Genomic DNA, 23,350 nt, shown 5'->3' with positions numbered 1-23,350 from the left:
AGAACTCAGCCTAAAATGACTACATTTCTGACACATGGGTATTTCTGATTATTCCTTTCATCCAGCTTATTTATATAAAAATAAATATAGTTTATATCTTTTATTTAGTATTTTATTATTGGAATGGAAGAGAGGACTTAAATCCTTAAGTGTACTTAATATGTCATCTTGACTTAAAAATATGTATGGCTGATTCATGTTGAGGTTTGACAGAAAACAACAAATTTCTGTAAAGCAATTATCCTTCAATAAAAAAATAAATTAAAAATACATAAATAAATAAATAAAAAGTTCCTGACTGCCCTCTCCCCCCAAAAAAATCTCCACAGTGTTCCCCTCATACAGACATGGAAAGAAATTACCTACAGGATTTCTGCATAAGAACACATTGTGTTTCTTACCATAAATCTTGTAACCGAAAGTTTTTTCTCTGTATAGGTAGATTATGGCCCAATTTGCCTCTCATTTCTAGCACCTGTAAATACAGTGTCTTAGATGTCCTGCAGTTAGTGAAAATATTCCTTTTCTTCTTTTGTCTCTCTTGACTATTAATCTTTTTTGAAGTGACTCTCTCAACTATTAATTTTATATTTCTGCATTATATAAATTTTTTTGTAGAATGAAGTGGCATATAAATAAAATGTTCATAATTATTATTTTATTAGTATGTCTATCAATAATGATAGATTATGACCTGAAGAAATATAAAAATGGTATTCCTCTTTGAATATGTAGAGTGTGATAGCTTTTTGACTGTAGGTGCTGCTTAAAAAGTGCTGATTGAGTGAAGAATTAAGCATGGGGAGTGTGACTCTCTCCATAACCCTTTACTTATTCTTCCCAGTTTCATCTATATGTCAAGCAGGCCGAGGGTAACTGTTATTGTAGAGGATAACATCATGTGGAGCTACATTTTCCTTACTAGAGCAAACAAAAAATCCAGACTCATTGTCAATTTCATTTAGCCTTCTTCCTCATGTATCTCCATTAGAAACCTGATTTGTTTTTTGTCACTTATTATAAAACATTTCTCAAAAAATTATTACATGCTCAAACACTATTGTGGGCCTCACAAAATGAACAGACATAGTCCTTGTCTCAAGGACCTTTTGGGTTAGTGGCGGGAGAACGCGTGTTGGCAGGTGGTTTAAGCTTCATTGGGCAGCTGTGCGGGCAGAAGTGGTCCCCTGAGAAGCCTGAAAGCACAGAGATGGAAGGGGCAGGGGGAGAAGGACAGTGGTGCTCAAGTCACTGCGTAGGAAACTGTCAACCTGGGGCAGGTGAGAGTTCAAGGGGATTGGGTCTTTAGGCTAGAAACTGACAGGTCCATGAGCAGAGTTCAGAGTTCCAAGGGCAAGAGTTGAAAGACTGCATTTGTCAATAAATGAATAGCTATTTTAACAAATTCTAAAAGATGATAGTAGGGTGTTGGAGGTCAGCAGGATGCCACAGGACATGCAAGGTAGAGGCTAGAGTAAAATCTTTGGAACAGTAACACAGGCACTACTGTCTTTGGTCTGGACCTGTCTCCCTGTCTGTTACACAGTTATGGACTGAATTGTGTCCCTGAAAAAATCATCTGTTGAAGCTGTAAACCCTCAGTGTGACTGTATTTGGAGATAGGGCCTTTAAGGAGGTGGTTAAGATTGAGGCCATCAAGGTGGGGCTCTAATTCAACAGGACTGATATCCTTGTAAGAATAGAAAGAGATGGAGGAATGTGCACACAGAGGATAGTTCATGTTAGGGTGCGGAGAGAAGGTGGTCACCCGGAAGCCAAAGAGAAAGACATGAAACTGTCCTGTTAACACCTTGATCTTGGGCTTCCAAATTCCAGAATTGTGAGAAAAGAAATTTCTGTTGTTTAAATAACTCGTCTATGATGTTTGGTTATGGCAATCTTAGCAAACTAGTATATATATGCTGTCTGCCTTTTTCTTCTTAAAATAATTAATCTGCTTCCGACAGTAGGTTAGTCCTTAATATCATCTGCAACATCTTGCACTTAGTCTTTTGCATTGGTTACCAACAATCATCAAAATGTATTTTTTAAGAAGTTATTTAACATCCTATTCCTGCCCTTCCTTTGCTCCTACCAGACGGCGTGTACAGTATGGTCTGAGAGCAGGGTCCCACACAGTCTGGGGACCCAGCTTCTTATTCTGTGCAAGCACTGGAGGCATTTATCTGCTTAGGTCTCCCTGTCCTCATTGTAACATGGAAAGAACCTGTCGCTTTCCATTTCACATATTTATTATTTCTTACTTTGCATTTCTATTCTCTACCTTTCTTTATCCTTCTTTTTTTTCTCCTTTTTATTTTCTAAATATATCTTTGAGAGCAAAGGAAAAAGTGGTATTCTCCAGTCTGACAATGGATACTTTCAAGTGTAGAGAAATTGTCATTTGTTAGAGGAAGTCATTTAAATGACATGAAAATACATCTATTTGGGACTCTAAAAAATGCCATTCTTTGACAGTTTTGGGAAGTCAGAAAAAAAAATCAAATAAAATATATCCCTGCTTAAAGCTTTGATAACATTGACAGCTTCTGCCAAATCAATACACAATGAAACATACACACAATGAAACAATTCCTTTCCCCATAACATAATTATTTTGTATTAATAGGTTATTAATAATGAATTAGGCACTGTCTAGAAGTGTCTTTTTTTTTTTCCTGACCTTAACCAGTAATGTTTCCCTGTAACTTTAATTTATTATTTCTAGCTCTTTCTCTGGATCTTGGCATAAAATATGAAATCTAGCTTCTACCTGACACTTCTTCTAACGTCTGAAGATGATTATATGATATACCAAATGTGCCATCACAGAGCCTATATTTTTGCATCTTGGCTAGAATGTCATGAGAGAGTTAATCATGTGCCTGGCTGAAAGTTAGATATCCATTCACTTTAATTAAATTCACATTAGTGAGATGTGTAGGGCCCCAGAGAATAATGTCCAAATTCCTTAGCTGGCATATACCTCACTCTCCTGCCCTAATCCATCTTGCACTTGCTGGTGCTTCCATTAATACTTGTGCTCCTACTTCAAGGACATGAGGCTAGGACTTCCCACCCCCTAGAGTAGTTATTTAAAAAATATTTCCCCTAAACATGCCATGTATTTCCACATCCGTGTGCCTTTGCATATGTTGGTCTTTCTACCTGGACTATCCTTCTCCTTTTTTGCCATTATTTTTCACAACACAACTCAAATTTTCTGAAAATATACCTCAATTCTCTGAGGAAGAGTTTATTTCTCTCGGCTCCCAGATCTTGACACTTAGTTCCCGTCCTCCTCCTTTCCACTTTTAATGTGACTTAGTATCTGAAATTTCTGAAGGCAGGAACCATCTCTTCTTTAATCTTTGTTTTCCTTGTTTGTTGAGTTGACCCTCGGTAAATACTGTTTGGACACATGTTGCCTAGAGAATGAAAGCAAGCTCAGACAAAGCTTAAAAACTAGACATTTTTAGAAGACAGCTAGTCTGATAGAAAGAAAAAAAAAAGACAACAGTGGAAGAAGTTGCCAGTAATGCAGGAGAAAATGTTTGGGAACATAACTAACAGTCTCAGATGATTCTATGTCCATGCACAGAGTGTTCAAAAGGAAATCCATTGACTCAGTCCAAAGGTGTATGGTAGCCATGACCATGTTTACTGCCAAATGGCCTCCCTGCACACCAACGCCTGCTTGCTCATTACCCTCTGGGAAGCACAAGCTTGACAAGGCTTGGAGCTATGCTGCCCTGAATCACTCACCCCCATGGTGGGAAGTCCCTGCCTCCCATCCCTAAGTATTAGCACATGTGCCTGTATTATGATAGCCCAACTTGTACCTCACCGTAGCTGGAATTCTGCTAATCATTATGTATCAAATATATTATTGATAGCTCTCTTTTTCAACTTCTCTTCATGCTGATTTCCTCTTGTTTCATCATGATTCCTGTCTTGCTTCTCTCACCCAATTTTCTCTCTTCCCTTTTATCTGCCTTTCCCTCTTTAAGTTCACCTAGATCAACAGCCTGACTGTAAAATTGAGGTGCTACTTGGCACTTCAGGGCTCTGAGAATGTGTCAATAACTGACACGTATAAACTTCTTCCCTTACTTCTTGCCCTTCCCTCGCTACCTCCGTGTCTCATTTACCTACTCAGGTTATAGGAATATCCGTGAGGAGGAGCATTTCCCTTACCACAGCCAACTGAATAAAGGAAGAGACAATAACCTAGACTCTTGTAAAGCAATATCTGTGCTCCAGAATAAAATCAAAGGCCTTGGGAAGATAAAAAGCTGATTTACTTCCATCAAAGAGTTTGATCAAAACTGGACAATCCAGAGGTACCTAGACAGTGAACCTCATCTCCAGAGTAGCCAGAGGCACAGAAGAGTCCTTCCTTCTCTCAGCATATTCTCACAGCTGCCTGTCTGGTTGGCCTTATGTGTAGGTGGCAGAGACTGCACTGTGATGACCTGGTATCCCAGACTGAAAGAGTAGGACTTCTCTCTTCATTCAAGAAAAACCACCAGGGTTCTGTTTTGCAGTGTGATTTATCTGTGAATGGAAGGAATAGAAAGCTGTATTCAGCAGGTAGCAAATGAACTCTAGAACTTGGTACACATGATCCAGATGCATGGATCCTTAGAGAGAGCATGCCTGGGGTGGAGGTGTCAGGAAAGAGAAAAGGATATAGTGTTTGCAAGGAGGAACTTAAGGTAGAAAGAGATGGGGAGATATCCTTCAGCACTTTTGTACCTCAGCCTGACCTTGGGATAGAGTTAGACCATTGTCTACCATTTAAATTATTGCCCAGAAACATGTCCCACAAATATAGATGTGAGCCATAATAATACAAATCCAGAATATCTGAAATGAAACCAAGACAACTAGACAGGATTTGAAAGTTTTTGAGATTTCAAGTGCTAGTAAGGTTGAGGAACAAGGAGAATGGGGATGTTCTTACATTATTGAAGGGAATGTAAATTGGTACGTTACTTTGGGAGGCATCTGGCAATATTTGGTAAAATTGAATATTTATGTAGTCTTCAATCCAAACATGTCACTGCTGAGCCTCCACCTTAAAGTAGAGGTTGGCAAACTTTTACTGTAAAAGATCAGATAAATACTTTCAGTTTTGCATGTCATATTTTATCTGTCACAGCTACTCAGCTCTGCAACTGTAGTGTGAAAGCAACCATTCATTGTTGTTGCTCAGTTGCTAAGTCATGTCCAGCTCTTTGTGACCCCATGGACTACAGCACATCAGGTTTCCCTGTCCTTCACTATCTCCCAGAGCTTGCTCAAACTCATATCTATTGAGTCGGTGATGCCATTCAACCATCTCATCCTCTGTCGTCCCCTTCTCCTCCCACCTTCAATCTTTCCCAGCAACAGGGTCTTTTCCAATGAGTTGGCCCTTCAAACCAGGTGGCCAAAGTATTGGAGTTTCAGCTTTAGCATCAGTCCTTCCAGTGAATATTCAGGACTCATCTCCTTTAGGATGGACTGGTTGGATCTCCTTGTTGTCCAAGGGACTCTCAAGAGTCTTCAGAACCATAATTCAAAAGTGTCAGCTCTTCTGTGCTCAGCCTTCTTTATGGTCCAACTCTCACATCCATACATGACCACTGGAAAAACCATAGCCTTGACTAGATGGACCTTTGTTGGCAAAGTGATGTCTCTGCTTTTTAATATGCTGTCTAGGTTTGTCATAGCTTTTCTCCCAAGGAGCAAGTGTCTTTTAATTTCATGGCTGCAGTCACGGTCTGCAGTGATTTTGGAGCCCAAGAAAATAAAATCTGTCACTGTTTCCCTTGTTTCCCAGTCTGTTAGCCATGAAATGCTGGGACCAGATGCCATGATGTTAGTTTTTTTGAGTGTTGAATTTTTTCACACTCCTCTTTCACCTTCATCAAGAAGCTCTTTTGTTTCTTGATGCCATAAGGGTGGTGTTATCTGGATATCTGAGGTTGTTGATATTTCTCCTGGCAGTCTTGATTCCAGCTTGTGATTCATCTAGCTCACATTTGACGTGAGGTACTATGCATATAAATTAAATAAGCAAGGTGACAATTTACAATCTTGACCTACTCCTTTCCTAATTTGGAACCAGCCTGTTGTTGCATGTGTGGTTCTAACTGTTGCTGATAAGGTGGTCTGGTATTCCCATCTCTTTAAGAATTTACCACAGTTTGTTGTGATCTACACAGTCAAAGGCTTTGGCATAGTCAATAAAGCAGAAATAGATATTTTTCTGGAACTCTCTTGCTTTATCTATGATCCATCAGATGTTGGCAGTTTGATCTCTGGTTCCTCTGCCTTTTCTAAATCCAGCTTATACATCTGGAAGTTCTTGGTTTATATAGTGTTGAAGCTTAGCTTGAAGATTTTTGGAGTATTATCTTGCTATCATGTGAAATGAGCACAGTTGTACAGTAGTTTGAACATTCTTTTGCATTGCTTTTCTTTGGGATTGGAATGAAAACTGACCTTTTCCAGTCTTGGGGCCACTGCTGAATTGTCCAAATTTGTTGACATACTGAGTGCAGCACTTTAGCAGCAGCATCTCTCAGGATTTGAAATAGCTCTGCTGGAATTCCACCACCTGCACTAGCTTTGTTCTTAGTAATGCTTCCTAAGGCCCACTTGACTTCACACTCCAGGATATCTGGCTCTAGGTGATTGACCACACTGTCGTGATTATCCAGGTCATTAAGGCCTTTTTTGTATAGTTTTTCTGTGTATTCTTGCCACCTCTTCTTAATATCTTCTGTTTCTGTTAGGTCCTTGCTGTTTTCTGTCGTTTATTGTGTCCATCTTTGCATGAAATGTTCCCTTGGTAACTCCAGTTTCCTTGAAGAGATCTCTAGTCTTTCCCATTCTATTGTTTTCCTCTGTTTCCTTGCATTGTTCACTTAAGAAGGCTTTCTTATCTCTTCTTGCTATTTTCTGAAACTCAGCATTCAGTTGGAAATATTTCCCTTCCTCTCTTGCCTTTTGCCTCTCTTCTTTCCTCAGCTATCTGTAAGGCCTCCTCAGACAACCATTTTGCCTTCTTGCATTTCTTTTCTTTGGGATGGCTTTGGTTACCGCCTCCTCTACAGTGTTATGATCCTCTGCCCAAGGCTCTTAAGGCACTCTACCAGATCTAACCCCTTAAATCTATTTGTCACCTCGTCTAAGAGATTTGATTTAAGGCAAACCTGAATGATCTAGTGATCGTCTCTACTTTCTTCAATTTGAGCCTGAATTTTGCAATAAGGAGCTTCATGATCTGAGCCATGGTCAGCTCCAGGTCTGCTTTCTTTTTGTTTTTGTTTTTTTTTCTGACTGTATAGAGTTTCCCCATCTTTGGTTGCAAGGAATATAATCGATCTGATTTTGGTGTTGCCTCTGGTGGTGTCCAGGTGTAGAGTCATCTCTTGTGTTGAAGGCAACCATAGACAAAATATACACAGATAAATATGGCTGTCTTCCATTAAACTTTATTTACAAATGCAGATGACAGGCCAGATTTGGCCCAAAGACATAGCTTGCTTACTCCTGACCTAAAGAATCATTTAATTATATACACACAAGATAAATACATAGGAACACATAAGAATGTTCATAACTTCATTGTTGGCAATAGAGCAAATTAGAAATAAACTAAATGTCCATCACTAGAAAAATGGGTAAATGGGTTGTATATATGTGCAATGAAATAACTGTATCAGACAATGAATAAATACAAGCACTCTGTATATTTCTTCTTTTAAAAATATTTATTTGGCTGTACTTGGATTTGGTTGCAGCACTTGGGCTTAGTTGCTCAGCAACATGTGGTATCTTATTACCCTGATCAGGGATCGGACCTGAGGTTCCTACATTGGAAGGTGGATTCTTAACCCCCGGACCAGCACTCTATATCATCATGGATAAATATCACAATGTTTAATCAAGAAGTATGCAGACAAAGTGATATAATTTATTTGAGTTTTACAAAATAATTGCACAGATTGTTTTAAGATATGTATATGTATAATAAAAGCATAAAAAGATTTATGAGAAAGACAAGCACAAAATTTAGAATAGTGATAACCTATGGCAGGGATAAGTTTAGAGATTTCAAGGAAGGGCACACAGGGTACTTAAACTGAAGTTTAATGCTCATGGAGGATCTACAAATGGTGTGTAAATGAGTGCTCATTATATCATATCCTAGACCTTTTTCTTTGTCTCAAATATTTTGTAATTAAAAAAATTTTTCTAGAGTTTTAAATTTTGAATGCCTTTGTGTTAGACTGCAGGTTTTGACCCCTTGTTGATAGACAGCTGCAATTACTTGAATCTTAATGTCTCATTCAGTGGTGCAACCTACATGCTCCATCCATGGAGCCTGTTTGACAGCACTTTTAATATGATAACATTTGTGTTGGACAATGAAAATGCTTTCACTAGCCTTGGTCTTCCAGCAGCACTTTTATTTGTAATTAAAATAGGTTGCTATGGATAATTGCTGGTTGAGAGGAGAAAGTGTTGTCAAGATTCTGTTTTGTTTTTTCATTTATTTGTCTTTATGTACTTTACCATTACTTCAGTTTTCTAGCCCAAATTCTATGGTTTATTTGTTGTTATCTGCATTTCCTCTTTGAACATTCTAGTAAGAGATCCACCAACAATCTTTGTCCCTTATTTCACATTTTAGATGGGTGAGTTTTGGTCACCAAGTCTCAAGTTAGGTGACTTTCTAGTTCTCCAGAGAGGATGAGAAAAATTGGAAATGCCTTCTACATAGGGAATTGATTAAGTTCAGATTTTTCCCACACTGGAAAGAAGCTGATTTGGATTCACAGTCATGATATGAGTCAGCTGCAGCTGGGAACATGTTGTCCACTTACAGTGAGCTGTTCCTTGCTTGGGAAAGGTGACAGACTGACCGAGCAGGAGAGAGAAGTGCTGGATTTTAGTGTTCAGGAATTGTTTCCATGAAGACATTCCTTGGACAGCCATTCACTTTTGCATGGCCCTTAGTCACAGCTGTCTGGGAAGGATTCTTGTTTTTGTCTCTGGGCATATATGACAAATAGTCTTTGAACTTGATAGCATTGAAATAGTCAGGACAGATTCTAGCCTACTGATTGTTGACATAGAAGTGAATACCATCAGGGCATCTCTCTCTCATATGTATCCTATAAGGGGAGGGCTGAGTTACAGTGAAAACTGGAAGTATATAGTTTGTATGGTTGTTGTTTCAAAATAGTGAGAATTCATTTCAGTATGTTTTGGCAAGCCCTTATCCAGCACACTGTCTTCCACTTTCTCCGCAGCTGCTCACTGCCATACATTTCTGATCCAAAATACAAAGCGGTCCAAAAAGTGTAGAACACAGTGAGCTGATCTTTCCACCAGGGAAATAACATTACAGGAAATACTAAATTGTTAGAATAAGACTTTTGTGGGAAACTAAATATTTCTGGATTTATAGAGATGATTGGTTCCCTACCTCTCTCAACAGCAGTTTATCTTCATTATTTAAAATTTGGGACCAACAAATGTGTTTTCCAACAAATATAACTGATATCTAATACATTTAATGTGGCTCATGAAAGTTGAAGTGGCAGCAAATATTGAGTTAGAAATTTTTAGAAATGTGAATGAGGGCTGCATGTATGGAGTATAGCATGTGAACTTAAACTGGTAATAAATGAAGGAGCAAAGTCTAGGAACATCTCAGCAACTCATAAGAAGACATGTTTGTAAGACATCAATAAGAAATATGTTTACTTCAAACATTACATGAATACTAAAATTTACGCAATAACTAAAATATGTTATCAAAATATTCCTTGTCAAGATGCCTTTCTTTAGGGTATGTACAAAAATAATTTAAAATTACCACATCAACGCTGTCTTCCAAAGAGTAGTCACCTCTTAGAAGAAGGAAGAGTACAGTGTATTGGTTAAGAGTGTAATGTTTGGTGCTAGGGTCCAAACTCACTATATAAAATCCCTGAGTAGTTTCTCTCTGAGATTTAATTTTTGAATCTGTAAAGAAAGTAATTGCCTCATAGATTTGTTGTGAGGATTTAATAAGATAATATAAAGCAGTTACAGTAACACCCAATCTGTACTCAATAAGTGATATCTGTCATAATTACATTATATAATTGATATGCAAATAGTAAAACTAAAACTGTTTTTCAAAGCTGATAAATATCCCTCTATAATGTAGCTCAATATTACCCATCATTTATCATGTCACATTGCTTTTTAATATTATAAAGGTAGACAATTTACTTCGGTTCTTGATTGAAAGAACACAGAATCTGAATTAATGAGATCTGGATTTAAAAGGTTTTTTTAAAAAAAATAAGTTTGGTATTTAGAATCGCCAAAGATAGTATTTTAATTAATTTTAAGGAAGAATTTTAAAGTAACTAATGTGTACGAACAACTGTAAACTATTGTGGAGGAGGGAATAAAAAAAATAGTTATACTTCCATAGTTATACATAATTTCTTTGAATTTATACCTTTTTAAATGCCCAAGAGAAGTTTGTTGAGAAATTTAAAATGTAAATTGTGTTTCCAAATCTTACTAATCATCACTACCCCGGGAGAGTTAAAGTTCATCATATTGTAGGGGAAAAATTGGATTAATAGTAAAGAGACTGGGATTTTCTTATTTTTCTTAGAAGAAATTTTATGTTTCTTGGTTGGTTGGTTTTGGTTTTGATCTCTCAGTTGGTGACTATAAAACTCTAGAAGTAGACTGGAAGAGAAGCAGAGATAATTTTGGAGGAAGTTGGGGCTGCTCTTGGCACAGAGTCAGTGGGAATTTATTTTTCAGTTGGGGAGGAGAGTCAGGAGGATATGCAGTGTCCTCTAAACAGATGTCAGCCCCTTAGCAAAATGGGTTCTCTACAGTCAGTACTGAGACACCACCCTCCTTCTTCACATGTGACTCTGCTGGAAAGAATGAGAGCAGGAAGGGAGGAAATGACTGATTCCATGGGACAGCCGAGACGTCTTTAGGGGACTGTGGCCTGAGAAACAAAGCATTATGTGTAAAATGAAAAGCTAGATATTTCACGGTTGTCTTACTTGGATCAAATTAGACAGTATGAAAGTGCTTTAAAATCAAAAGCTCCATGTATGAATATGAAGAACTTCAGTGTCAGGCCCACACAGTACTCTACAAACTTTCGTCTTTTGTGATGTTGGCAGTACTCTGTCAAGGTTCATCTGAGGATCTTGTTTTTTGGGAGCAGCTGGTGGCATAAATTCTATGCCCATTTTGTTGTGAAAGAAAGTGAAGCACAAATAAAATTGAATTAGAGTGACAAAAATCTCACCAATAGCTGATTAGCAGAATTGACACTTTCAGGTTAGTAGATTACTCTGCTCATGGCTCTTTCAAATTTAGTTTGTCTCACACAAATGTGTATTATGCCATATAAAAATCTCTTTTGAGAGTCTCCTCTGCCCCAGCCTCAAACATTTGGTTTAGTGGGGTTCAAACGAAGCCTAATCCCAGGGATGAGGGTGTGTCCCACATCTGTTTTGCATGTGCCACTGGTCTCTGGTCGCAGTGATTGGCTCAGAATTGGATACAAGGTACAAGGTGAGCCAGTCAGAGTTAATGACAGAAATCTGGTGATGCCATCTAAATGAGTTGGCTAAACTGGTTCAGGTCTTTTCTTTCTTTCTTTTTTTTAGAGACTTTGGCATAGAATAAAGCAGATACTGAGGAAAACAGGGCTGTGAAATAGAGACACAGTGTCCTAATGATATCATGTAAAACCCTGGATCCAACTATCCTGAAGCCAGATTCAGACCTCACATTCCTAATTATATGTGTCAATGATTTTATTTCTGTGATTAATTTATTTTGAGATTGGTGTCTGTCATTTCCAACAAGTATACCGTTATTTTAAATTTTTTAAAATTTTCCTCTGTTCCATTTCTTCTTTCCTTTTTCATTTTCCTTCCCTTTCCTTTTCTTTTCTTTTTTTTCCCTTTTGCCCTTAGTTTAAAGGTCTTTAGTAAGAAACTAAATACAATCAGATCATACAAGGACTTGAAAATTAGGATAACAGTGTTGGACTTTGTCATTTATACCCTGAAGTTTTTTAATTTTGGAAATAGCGTGATAGGGATGATCCCTCTGGTAGAAGTGCATGGTAGACATTGAAGAATGAAGAGAATGCATTTATGAACAGAAATTAGGGTGTTGTTCAAACTTACAGGGAAGAGTTCTGGCTGGCCTTTGATCATTATTCTATTAGAATAGAGATGTAGGGATAGATGTAAGTAATAATAAAAATATTTAAAGCCAGCATTAGTAGAAATGGTTAACTAATGAAATAAGGGAGATAAAGGAGAGGTGAAGATGATTCCGAGGTTTTGAGTATATGTAACTGGGATATTGATTGAAGAAAGGATTGTTATCAATTGAGAAATTGGAGAGTAAGCCAGCTGAAGGCTGCAGGAGATTTTATGTTGAGTTTTATTCTTGCTGAATATGAGTAGGAAGTCATCCTAATCAAAGTATCTTTGATACTGTGGGCCAGAACTGAGTCAAGGAAAGTAATCAGGTGAGGACAGATGTCTAAGACGTTAGCTGTGGGAACAAATACAACCACAAGGAAAAAGGAAGAGGGATGAGAAAATAGGAGAGAGGTGTCAAAGCTGAAAAGGTAGGAAGAAACCTAAGAGTTCTGTTGCTAAACCAAGGAAGATGCAAATTTTAAGACAGAAAAATTGACGGTATCAAATATTTCAGAAATGAAAAAGACTGCTATCTAGGCAATCTCCATCAACTAGGCAGGTTGGTTTCTCATCCAACCTGTTTATTAAGTTTTGGATAACTTCATAAATTAACTTTTAATAATACTTCATCAATAACAAATGCCTAATAGAACAGAATGAAACATAAACAAATAAAAAAACTGTTGAGCATTCATAAGGTCTCCTGATAGAGAAAATATCTGTAAATTAGTAGTAGACAAAAATTCATGGAAGAAAAGATCATTAGACTTGATCATTTAAAAATAATAACTTGAATAAAAAAATAATTAAAAAAATAAATAAAAGTAATAAATTGGTGAATGCACAAAAATTACTGAATAAGAAAGTATGTGTGGTAAAATATGATAGTCAGTTTTATAAGAAGCTAATGAAAAAAATCCCAAGAAAAGAGTACACTTAATTATATAAGTAATAACAGTAAAAAGACAGAAAATTAAGTATGGCCTATTTACTTGTTTCTTCTACTGTATCCTCCAGTTAGATTCTAAGTTCCACGAGGGCAGAGCCCATTTTCATGCTCTTAATGTTTTCAACTCAGTATTTATCACAGTACATCTTGGGATGGGATGGGGATGCTGCTGCTGCTTCTTAGATAGGAATGCAAGAAGGGAAAGAGTTTGGTGTGACGATGAACTCGGGTCACCTGTGTTGGCTTCGTGCTACAGTGGGACATCTAAGCTGAGGTGTTCAGTGCACATCCATCAGATTCTGGAACTCTGGGGAGAAGTTCAAGCTGGAGATACAGTTTTGAGATCATCAGCATATAGTAGGTTACTGAAAATATGCAATCTTTACCACCCAAAGGAAACTGTACAGAGAAGGGACTGGGAAAGAATGCCAAGGAAAACCAGCCTTTAAGAGAAAGGAAGAGGACACAAGGAAAAATATGGCAGTCTGTTTCCAGAGTTCAGGGAGGAGACTGCTTAGGGGTGTAGGGTATGTTTCACAAAAGGATGCATAACAGGAACATAGTGAATGCTCGAAAAATGTTAACTATTTTTTTATTATTATTGAAGAGTATAGCAGGATGCTTTATTAATATGTTATTGAATTCAGCTGGGGAAAGAGTGGAGCTGCAAAAGGAGACCCAATTGTCAAAGCTTTGTTTAAAGCTGAAGACAGGGAAGAGGAGAAGGGAGGACACGAGAGGCTAGTGCTGAGATGAAAGTGAGGTCGGAGGAGAGGAGGATGATACTTTAGCCCCATTACTGAGTGCTGCCTGGCGCCCGGTCTTGATCTTAGTGCTGTGACTGACAGTCCCACCCCAGCCCTACAAAGCACTGTGTTTATCCACATTTTACAGTGGAGGAAACTCAGGGAAAAAAGTTCCAGTAACTTGCCTCACATTTTCTGTTACTAAGCGGTGAACACAGATCTGACACCAGGCATTTTGACTCTTGAATCCCTGTGCTTAACCCCGTCTCTGTACAGCCTCTTAATTATGTGAGCAATCATAGTAAAATATTTTTCTCTCTTTTTTAAAACCAAATCTGAGTGTAGAAGTCTGTCTCCAAGGTGATCTTAGTGCACACTGCTGTTGTTTGATAGCACAAACTGCTTTGCAATGAATTGAAGACACCTGCAGGGCTGCAGATGTAGAATAATGCGGTCAAGACATCAGGAAAAGCCACAGAGCCTATTTTAGAGACTGTTTTTATCCCACACAGGGGATCTGAGCAATGACTCCATCACATGTGACCATGACTCTCATTTATCAGATGGGAATGCAAATCTCATCAGACTTTTTAAAGTGAGAAAATTCAGAATACCCACAATTGAAGTAAATGTCAATCATTTTGATTTTAGTGTTATTTGGTATAATTCTCAATAAAAATGTGAAATGATATTAAACATTTTATGGTAAGCATCTGGGTAAACTTTTATTAACAAACAAGCTTTTAAATATTGGCAGTTTTTCCTAAAATAATTACCAGAAGAATATTAAGAAAAATGCCTTTTGTGAGATTAAATTAATATAGTTATTTTTGTAAGGATAAGATAAGATAGTGCCTTATGGAATTGATCCCTGGGAGAGGCACTCTTATCACAAAAGGAAAAAAAAAAAGTTAGTTTTGCTCTTCCACAAAGTGTTGGATTGACCGTTGTTTTTATTCTGTTGCTAAGTCGTGTCTTACTGTTTGCGACCCCGTGATCTGCAGCACCCCAGGCTTCCCTGTCCTTCACCATCTCCCAGAGTTTGCTGAAACTCATGTCCATTGAATCAGTAATGCCATCCAACCATCTCATCCTCTGTCACCCACTTCTCCTGCCCTCAAATCTTCCCAAGCATCAGAGTACACGAGACTCAGCACTCAGGAAATTCTCATTAATCATTTTGTTTTCTCCACTGACCATACCTCCCCGCCCCACCATCCGCCCCACCAAGTAGCTTCTAATTCTCTCCATGAGCTCTTTTTTCATGCAGGCTTACTTAATTATATTTTATCCTAGCCCTTTCACTCTCTGAAGCCAACTGGCATTCCAGGGTATCAAAACATTTATGCTACATAATGTATGTCTCTTTAGGGAGGGATTTTTTGTCCTATTAAGAAAATTTTAAGTTTTCTCCATATTATAAATGTTTCTGAGAAACAAATATTTGCTATTCATAACAAATCTCTTACTATAAATAAGATAAAATGAAGGTAAAATACATTATATTTTTGTGGTATCTATGATTCTTTCGGCATACAACCCATCTGAAATAGACTGAATAACGGACTCCCAAATATGTCCCTGCCAAGTCCTTGCAAACTGTGAATGTTGCCTTATATGGCAGAAGGGGCTTGGCAAATGTAATTAAGTTTAAGATCTTGAGGTGGAAGGTTACCTAGGTAAGGAACCTTGTAACAGAGACTCTGGAAGAGTAAGGGTCACAGTTGAAAGTGATGTGATGATGGAAACAGAGAAGGGAGTGACGTGCTCTGAGGCTGGAGGAGGGGATGCAAGCAAACAGGTGACCCCCAGAAACTGAAGAGAGATGGGAATGAACTCTCCTTGCAGAGCATCCAGAAAAACCAGCCATGACAAATAATCTGCGGTGAGAGAGCGACTTATTTTGGGATCCTTGGGTCACACAATATGGTTGTCCACCATAGCTACATGACCGAGCCCCAGGAAAAACCCTGATTGCCAAGGCCAAAGGGAGCTTGTCTGGTTGGCAGTACTCTGTACAGTGTGTATTGTCACATATCTTTGTTGGGAGAAATAAGTGCTGTTTGCATGACTCCACTGGGAGAGGACCACTGGAAGCTCATACATGGAATACTCTTGACCTACGTGCCTCTTCCCTTTGCTGCCTTTTAATTTAGTGAATTATTTCAACCTGAGAGTGTTCTTGGGGAAACTAAAATTTGCCTCTGGTGCCAGAAGTGCACTTGAGGACCCCCAGCCTTGCATTAGGTGTCAGAAGCGAGGGTGGTCTTGGGTGCTTTTTCAGTCTTTGCACTGGCTCCTAACGCTCCTGGCTCATTGATGTTGTCTGCTTAGTTCAAGCTGTGCTGAGGTTTGGACTCTTCTGGGATGCTGTCTAAGGCTCAGTAAACAGCTACTCTCTTTCTGCCTTTGGGACTGATTGGAAGAGTTCTTTCTATCTTTGCTTTCTGCTGTCATCTCCCTGCCATGTAATTATAAGCATAGAGAAGGTAGGGAAATATTGGAGGTGATGGGGAGTGATCGGTTAGTTTTAAAAAATGCTGTACAGCCACATTTCTCTTCTAGAAAAATAATTACTAAAACTACAAAAAGAATCCTACAAAATACTCTTTCTTTTCTAGGTGGCCTTCTCATCCTCCTACTATCCACCCACCTCACCATGGGTCTGCATCCTGAATGAACGTGTTCCTCAAAGACTGTAACTCCCACACACCAAGCGGTATCTGGCTGTGTGGGTGAGATATTCTCCAGCCTCTCCAAAGCTGTATAGACAAGTCTGGCTGAAGTTACTGCTACCATCATTTGGGGCGTGCTGTTTGTTCCTACAGAAGATTTTCCATTCACTTCTTGCCTGGGATAAACCTCTGTTGCCTAAGGAAGTAGACAGTGTGAGCCGGGTCCTGCCATGAGCTACAGCCACAGCTTCCTCCTCCCGAGGGTCAGTGAGAAGCCTCCGAACTGCTCATGTCATGGGGGGAGAACAGTCTAAAAAACCCTAGGTCTTTTTAGGTTCTGTGTGACTCCACTCCATGGACCCTCTGGTTTCTGAGACCGTCTCAGTTCTCCCTAGTTTTAGATTAGTAGCCATGGTTTCTATATAGGAATGCAGTCTACCATGTGATGTGATGTCCATCTTTCCCTCAAGCAAGCCAAAAAGAAAAAAAAATGGTGCAGGTGTTCTTAAGTTCTTAGAAATTCTAGGATTGAGCAATGCCCTTCGTGGATTGGCTGACCAACAGGATATGGGAATTTAGGAAAGCTGCAAATGAGGAATCTTTCATATCAGAAAAAAACGGATCTTGGACTACTGGCAGTGATGGTATGGATGAGAAAGAATGTAGTCATTTCATCCTTGACCAAGACGGTAATATCCTCTCTCGATAAAGGGTTATAGGCAATGGATTAACTAGTTAATGGGTTAACTAATAGAAGAAACCAGGGAAATGTCCTAACAGATTTACCAACCATTAGGACTGCAGCAGTTGTAGCACCTGAATGAAGTCCTTTTGAAAACTGACCACTCAAAGATTGCTCCGTAATTACCCCATTTCTTTTCTTTGGGCTTCCTTTTCCTAAATGGAAATTGCTACTAATGGAACTAAGGAAAAGCATTCACATCCTCTCTGGGACAAGACTGAAAAAGGCAGTCTCCCTTTCTTGAGTGGCGAGCGTGATGGCCAACTACAAGTATCAAAGATGGAGAGCCACGGGTGGAGGGGGAAAGTGGACCAGCAGGTCTCATGGACCTGCTTGCATATATTCATTTCCATAGATCCCATTTCTACAGAGTTTTAAAGGGCTGGTGATTTTATTTTTAAATGGTAAAGAAATTCCTTCAAAGGTATAATCAGGAGAAGTCAGAGTTCTTCTGGGCATGAAAGATTGGCCCAGCCCTAGGACAGAACCATTTACCTCGTGGGACCTTGTCTGGTTAGAGGAAGTCCTAACTGACTCCTGTGAGTGATCTTCCTGCTTACTCAGGAGGGTGAGGCTTTATTCACTTGGCTTTGGGGCTTAACCCAAATCACTGACTCAATGGACATGAGTTTGAGTAGGCTCTTGGAGTTGGTGATGGACAGGGAGGCCTGTTGTGCTGCAGTCCATGGAGTTGCAAAGAGTCAGACATGACTGAGCGACTGAACTGAACTGACGTGGGGCTTAACAGGATAGAATCCAGGAACTGACACTGCCAGCCTTGGCATTAGTGGCTGCATCATTAGTGAATTATTTGACATTTTAGCAGGCACTGGCATGTGAATTTGGGGTTTTATATACCAGATATCAATATTTTAGCAATCTTTGTAAGAAGTCCTTTTCCTTTGCCAAATATTTGAGAGGAAAAATTCTCCTGAAAAGTTAAAATAAAAAAATTTAAAGGAGAAAGCAACATTTTATTGCTTAATGGAAGGAAGAAACTAATCTGAAAGTTTGGACTTCTGGAGAAAAGTGCTAATCTTTTTGAGTCCTATTTTGCACATTGCACATTGCTAATTCTTATACCCATTTCTGACTTGAGATCTAAGTCTAAACTTAGACACTTTGAATTACTCAGATAATGGATGTGACTGTATCTCCGTAGGATGGCTGTGGTATTTTGAGTATAGTGTTGAATTATTTTGATCATTCATGTTAATACATTCATTCAGTGTATTGTGATGCTCTCTTTCTCATCCACACTCATGTTTCTCTGTGTCCTAAAGAACATTTGTGTCTCAAGAAATTATCATAGTTATTTTTGTTGGAAGAAAGGAGCATTAGAGGACTGTCTATAGTCACCCTAAATTTGAGAAACTATGACTTAAACGAAAGTTACACAGATTTCTTTGTGGAAAGACTTCTCCAAAGTCTTCAATACACTACGTATATGCTTTGAATCTCTATCGCTTCCCTCTCTCTCTCTCTTTTTTTTTTTTTTGTGGTAGAATATCTGTTAATGTTATTCAGGATACTTTTCCTATAAGGAATTTGGGAAATACTACTCAGTTTAAGGATTCAAGATGCAGTTGGTTTAATCATAGCTAGAGGATTTTGGCCTCTCACCAGATGACTTGTGAAAGTAAAGCCCTAGAACAACTATTATCTCCTTTTTTGGAAGGTCATATGAAAGAGAGATATCTATTTGTCTCACAGTGCATCGTATACCCTCTTAAAGGAAGAGGAAAATGATCCGGGGGACGCCTGAAGGGCCCTGTAATTCTCTGGCTTTAGAATGCAGACTTTTAGAACATTTTATCAATTAATATACCTTTGAAAAGGTTAAACTAAATCTTAAAAAGCGTCTTTGTTATCCACTCTTTTGTAACAATTTCTCCAACAAAGTAGTGGTTAAAACAACAATGATATTGTATCAGCATTTGCATGAGTCAGCACTTCAGGAGTGGTTTAGCTGGATTGTTCTGGCTAAGAGTCTCTTACGGAGTTGCAGTTAGGATATAGGCAGAGACTTCTGTCATCTTCAGGCTTGACTGGGCTTGAAAGGTCTGCTCCTGAACGGTTTACCTATGTGTCTGTTGGCAGACGAACCCCGTTCCTCACCATGTAGGCCTCTCCTTAGCTGCTTGGGTGTCCTCAGGACATCACAGGCAGCCTCATCTGCTATGAGTGCTCTGAGAGAAAGTGAAGAGGAAGCCTTTGCCCTTTTAAGCTCTAGTCTCTGAAGTTGTGTACTGTCACTTCCGCCCTATGCTATTTTTTAGAAGTGAGTCACTAAGTCTGCTAAATCAAGGGGGGAGATTTAGGTTTCAGTCATTTATGGAAGAAGATCAGTGAATGGGAGCATATTTTAAAGCCAATACAGAAGGTTGAAATAATAAGGACATGAGAAAGGGGCAAGATAGGGCAGTGCCAGAATTATTTAAATTATTTAGTTGTGACATTGTCAAGGGTCTGCATTCCCTCCACCTTCTGTTCTGCCACGTTTGGTGCCTTGACTTTGTGCTCCAGTTAGACCCACACAGAGTTGCCGGATGATTGTGCAAGCAGTGGCTGCCATATCCAACCACAACAGCCAGCAGGAAAAACGGTTTTGTCTTTCTTGTGACATGGTTTTTGAGTAAGGAAACCTTTTCTGGAAGCCCTCAATGATTTCCTGTCTTAACTACCTGACCAGAACTGTATCACCTACTTAAATCACAGGCAAGAGGAGTGGCTTTGCCATGACTGGCTTACGTAAATCGGGATGCGTTCCTGGGCTAGGGATCAGGAAGCTTGTCCTCAGGTGGACACTGAAATAAACTGAGTTTCCTTTGCAAGAAAGAGGGGGAAACACTACTGGGTTGGCAATAAACTGGTAGTTAACTTTGGATCCTTGACCTCCTTCCATGACCGTCTTCTAATTACCACGCCTTGTGAGCAGGACAACAGCGCCTCTTGTGTGGAATGTAAAGGATTATACTTTAGACAGAAGGTCAAGCCCAGGTAGCCCCTCAGTAACTCTTGATATAATGCTCATTCTAGTTGAAAGGGGTAAAAATTCAGAAAATATAATCTCAAAACACATCTTTAATAATATGCAGTGTTGGTGGCAGAGAGGGGTCAGATTAAAGTCATCACTGACAAGGGAATCATATCATTGTTGGTGAGGTGAAGTGGACTGTTTCTTCTCCTTTTGTCTTAGTGACTGATAGAGTAAATTTGTCATTGTCCTTATGGGAGTCTAACATCTAAAGGGAAGTTTGGGGATGTGTATTACAAGGTCTAGTATTGCGTGGATTGTCGTACATTTGCTCCCCCGCCTTTTCACACCCTCCCTTTCTTCCACTGCTCTTGCTCAGTCAGAAACTGAGCAGGCCACTGGGGCTGCAGGCCAGTGCTCTGCTCTTGCCTCTCTATTATCCTGAGCCCTGCAGAGCTATTCAGGGTGATTTCAGCATCGCTCACCCAAAGGACATCTCCTCAGCAGGTTGTCATGTTTCATCTGTGCTCTGTTTTAGTCATTTCATGGAGTTTTTAAAATTGCTCAACAATTTCTCAAGACAAATTCAGGGGAACAGAAGAAAGAAGAAAGAGTAGAAATAATCTTCTCTTGGGAGAAAGGCTAAACTTGCTTAGGTACAAAGATATTTGATTAGATACTTTGCATTTAGTAGTTTTTTGTTTTTTGTTTTTCCACTCTTTCTCTCACTCTTTCTGCCTTTCTTCCACTTGTTTGGCTTTAAGGGCTCTGAGGGCTTCTGCTTCCCCATCATTCAGGGGGCGAGTGAATGACTGGGAGTGGAAAACTCTGTCTGGCACACAGAAATTGCCTTGACAAATTGAATAACAGCAGATCCAAGACACATAATTAATTCCTTAAAGACTTTGCCTGAACTGAAAATGTATAAAGATTGGTGTGCAGATTTCTCATTTCCTACAGAATGCTGTGTCAGTCACACACATGCTAAGAGAAAGAAAGGAAGATTTCTATTTAAAATCAACCTGACAGTGATTGGGGAATCTAACTTCAAAGTGTCTAAATATTTGTGGCCAGCTCAAGCTCTTCCTTACCAGCTGAAGCTCCCAGGTAAAGAATCAGCCTGCAATGCAGGAGACCTGGGTTCAATCCCTGGGTCAGGAAGATCCTCTGGTGAAGGGAATGGCAACCCACTCTAGTATTTTTGCCTGGAGATTTCCATAGACAGAGCAGCCTGGTGGGCTAAAGTCCATGGGGTAACTCACAAAGAGTTGGACAGGACTGAGTGATTAACACTTTGTAACCAGCTCCTTAGATGTGGTGAGGAAAGTCCCTTACTGGAGGCCAGGCCTCTGCAGAGGTGGTGACAGAAGTTGGCTCCAGAGGCTCTCAGGCTGATTTCATGGGGGGTGGGGTTGGGGGTGTGGGGAGTGGAGACTCAGGGACTCCCTAACCCATTGGCTTTCCCCTTTGAAAATGGATGGGCAAAATTCCTTAGTATCCTTCTGTTTGCCTTTCTTTGGATCATATATTTGCTCTAAATACCATAGCACTTCATAAAATATTCATATTATTTCACAATTACATATAATATTTTGTCAAGATTAATTTGGAACCAAAGGCATTGTAGGGCCCCCTAAGAAAGTTAAGCTGCTGGCAAAGACAGAAATAAATGTGTAATATAAAATGTTAGTACCATTTGCTGAATGTTCCTTTTCCTTTTGTTGTGTAGATGGTGGGAGCACCTCTACCATATTGGCCCTGATTGGCTCGAACTCTTGATAAGAACATCTATGTCTGTCTGTCATTTATCTCTCTCTCTGTAATGGAAAATACACTTATAAATGAAAATATGCATATAAAGAGTTCTGCATAAGATATAGCTCTAGAATAAGTTTTGTTTGTTTGTTTTTAACTGGAATACATGCTCCAGTGAGATTTTTCAGTGACTATGTAAGCTGGGTTCATTTTAAGGAATAAACTTCTGTGTTTTAACCTCTACATTTGTTCATTCTTAAACGGGCCACCTGAGAATGAGCCTGTGGTCTATGGGTTCTCTGTTCCCTTTTTACAGTTGCCTCCCTCCACTTTACTGATCCTAAATTTGACCATGATGCCTTGCTCAGGACTCAAGACTTATATATCAAGGTGTCAAAGGGAGAATTTGAGACTTCACAGCTCATAAGGAAGCATTATGTGAGGAAAATAAAGAGAAACTTCTAGTGGAAAGATCTGAAAGGAGAAACACATTATTTGCTTCAGGCTTCAGACTCAAGGGAAGACTCCATACCTTCCTTCTCCATTTCTTTTAGAACTTGAATTCAGAATCAGTTGATTAACCCAGAGACACAGATTAATATATGCATTTCAATTAAATATAAATTCAGACTTTTTTTTTCCTGACAAAAATGGTCTGTTTTGCCTAATTTGAAACTAAGAACTTTGCCATTTTCCTTTTAAGGGTATACAGTTTCTATAAATTAAAATAGCTAAATCTGAAGCTTCAAGATTTTGAGGAATATATTTAAAGCATGTATATTATATGCCAGAAATCATAACATTTTCAACTATCTAAATTTATGATAAAAATTCTAGATGTTAAAAATCTGTGGCATGTAGATAGTTTGCAAAATTCTTTGAGGGGATATTTGGGCAAAAGAATTTGAAGACTACTGCCTTAGAATGTCATATTATCTTAGGGTGGGGCAGAACAGGAGGAGTCCATCACAAAATTGTCAAGAAAGGAAGTCTTTGGCATTTACACCTTCTCCTCTCTCCACTCTGCCTTTCCTTTGAAGCTTTCCTCACAGAGATCTCTGGCAGCCAGGACTCCCCAGTCCAGGGCCCCATAGCACCAGACATTTTCATAGTCCTTGCACTTCCATCCTATTCTGGGTTTCATTTCTATAGAGCCCCGACCTCCAGGAGCAGGGATCTAAATGTTTAATTCACTTTTTATTTATTTGTTTCAGTTTATTTCTTTGTTTGGTTCACTGGGTCTTAGTCACAG

The 23,350-nt window shown here is 39.0% G+C and overlaps 1 long non-coding RNA gene across 2 annotated transcripts in view; it reads left to right on the top strand.

Moving 5' to 3' along the window:
* The window catches only part of LOC133066788 (uncharacterized), a 201,248-nt gene extending 179,531 nt beyond the window's left edge, over positions 1-21,717 (top strand). For both annotated transcript variants that reach the window (XR_009695203.1, XR_009695204.1), the window contains exon 4: positions 16,571-21,717. This is a non-coding gene — a long non-coding RNA (uncharacterized LOC133066788). The remainder of the gene's footprint in view (positions 1-16,570) is intronic.
* The last annotated feature ends 1,633 nt before the right edge of the window (positions 21,718-23,350 follow it).

The sequence above is a fragment of the Dama dama genome, chromosome 12, assembly GCF_033118175.1.
Source record: "Dama dama isolate Ldn47 chromosome 12, ASM3311817v1, whole genome shotgun sequence".
NCBI lineage: Eukaryota > Metazoa > Chordata > Mammalia > Artiodactyla > Cervidae > Dama > Dama dama.
This window is presented reverse-complemented; position numbering and strand designations above follow the sequence as displayed.